The following is a 2,892-nucleotide window of genomic DNA, read 5'->3' as shown; positions in this document are numbered from 1 at the left end:
GTCATCAATGCAATTGCTCAATATTGATGTAAAATAATCAACTGCACACAATTAATTAACTTGTTAATGCTTCCCCACACACACATGCGATAACATGATACATGTTCGTAAATCATGCACATGCATCCTAATATGAATACATGCACAATTGCATATAGATTTGCATACATATGCACATAGCTAGTACTTAGTTTTACTTTATATCTATGCATATAGGTAGATACATACGCACACACATGCATACCTTTCTCGAAGACCCTAGTTGTATCACCAATGCATGTACATACTTATCTTAAGGACCCCAAATGTATTGTCAATGTAGATACCTCTTTCTTATATATGCATTATTGACTAGGAAAAAATCTAGGACTATTTATCTCAACCACAAACCTTGCATTAAAACACACTAATCACCCCATACTTGGTATTTTCAATAAGTGTGAAATCGGGTCAACAAAAATTTGCTCCATAAAGAACAAGATTTGCATGTGAATCCTCAACACCAAGAACATCATCCTTGGTGATATAGTATGTTTTTTGAAGTGTGCTTTGTAGAATGGCATGCACTTTGGGCAATGAGGCACAACAAGACCTTTGTTAATTTTCTCAAATAGAGAGATTTGTGCCCTGTACTCTTTGTATGCACTTCTAGAAGCACATCATATATATGATATGTTATTTTATGTTAAGCTTACAATTTCAAAATTGCAATAATTTGTCATGTTTTTAAAGTCTTAATAAGCATAGAAGGGCATCATCATCTCAAGGGGTGTATTGTTAAAAAACTATCCATATAATGTGCATTCAACAGGTATTTAAAAAAAACCATCTACTTACATATTATAAGGTAAGAGTAACCCCTTTTTATTTAGAAAACAACTTATTTTTCCAAATCACAATTAAAAAATCCCATTTGTAAATATAATCCTATAAATGTAATCCCTTCAAATAACAATTAAAACATCCCTTCCATAAATATGATCTTGTAAAATTAATCTAAATTTTGTTGAATAAAATAACCCATTTTTAAATTGCACATGGTATACTTAACAGTTTTTGAGGTGCACCCTCAAAGATCATCATATTATAATCAATTTTGTCATTGAACTTTTTCAAAGATTAGTTTTTTCCATTGCAAGCATGAGACGAGATGATCATTACCTTAATTTCCTCAGTTGTGATGTACAATTGCATGATGGCAAAGGAGAGTTCTATCTAGTATTAGACTACGTGAAATCTCTACCAAAAGACATTTGTCAATATAATTAGATCATGCATTATGTTAACAACATTTTTTGTAAAATCATCTTCTATATTATCCTAATACAAATGCCCTCACAATAAAGCTCACTTCATATTCAAAATCATGAGCAACTCTCCATTATATGCTACAATATGAACTAGTTTCAACTACCATTCAAACCAAAGACAACACTTCATTGACTATATTCATTAACAAGGAACTTTAAAAACACTCACAACTAGGGAAAAGGGACAACATTGTCACCTCCTAAAATAAACTGTAAAAATAGTCACAACTAGGGAAAAGGGACAACATTGTCAAGTCCTAAAATAAAAGATAAAGGCAAACTAGAAATACTACTTTCTTAAATTCCACATTTACCTAAGCACCATAACCTTGATTAAGCTCTAGATCCATGATAACTCTTTATTCATATTCTTGTGTCTAAAAGACCTATTTTTGTACTAAAAACTAATATCTTTAAGCCATTTTTCAAGCTTAGTACAAAGAGATCTCACCTCCATAAATTCATAGGAAAGATGGGAAATATCTTTTCATGCCTCCCATAGAGTAGGAAAGAAGAGAAACATGTAAGTCATGTCCTTGGGAGGTAGCTTGTATAACTTGATTTTCCATAAAGTTATTTATTTGATAGGATAGATTGTCAAATACTTGACTGTCTAAAATTTCAAGTTCTTAACTTTCCATTGATTTCTTCTAGTGCTCCAAGTTTTTAAAAAGTACTAATTATTTAAGCTCCCAAAATCATACTTATGTTTAGAATGCAACATTGCTTTTCATGCGTGGCTAGTCAAAAACTTGCATGGATGCTCTTTATATGACACTATTGAATGGACAAATAATCCCTTTGTCCCATCACAAACCTCGGCTACTCATCTTGGTGGGATAAAGGCTAATGTGGCTAGCCATGCATCTTACTTACTAACCCTAACTATAAATGTATAAATTCATTATTCTTGGAGTGATAAGGCAATAACATGTCGCTCACAAAAGAGCTATTAAGGCACCCAGAAATAAGTATATTCTCTCTCTCTCTCTTTCTCTCTCTTTGTGCATTCTCCATGCTCCACATAGTTGCATCAACTAGTGTCAGAGTTGTTGGGAGTCTCCAACTAGTGTTGCCAATAGAAATCTTCATGATCTCTATTTTGGATGAGATTCAATATATGAGAAGAGGTCGACAAATTCTTGGGGTTAGCCCATGAGGTCTAATGTGCTCTATTTTTTGATTTGAGGTTGTTTTAGGCTTCTTTTTTTTTATGTATAAGTGTTGCAAAGACTATTTTGTCTTTTTCTACAATTTTACATATCCTGTTGAAAACCTATAAATCACATCACATGCTAGAGTGTCCATTGTATGAACACTATATATGAGTTATTGAATTAAGATAACAAATTACATGTTATTGGATAGAAGCTATATTGAGTTGCAAACTATTTTATAGAGGTATTTTTAGTTTTGGGTTTTGCTATTAGTTGTTGTTATTATATGTTGCCACTATTTATTGGAGAAGAGATTGTGATGCATGTACTATTATAGTGTACCATCTAGATATACTGTTAGTTTTGACATACAATCTATGATTTTCATAGCCTTGAATAGTATTACATTCCTCATTGCTCATGAG

The sequence above is a fragment of the Lygodium microphyllum genome, chromosome 26, assembly GCF_053477565.2.
Source record: "Lygodium microphyllum isolate KBCC chromosome 26, Lygodium_microphyllum_v1.1.10, whole genome shotgun sequence".
NCBI classification, from domain to species: Eukaryota; Viridiplantae; Streptophyta; class Polypodiopsida; order Schizaeales; family Lygodiaceae; genus Lygodium; species Lygodium microphyllum.
The sequence above is the reverse complement of the archived record's forward strand: the minus strand, read 5'-3'. Positions refer to the sequence as shown.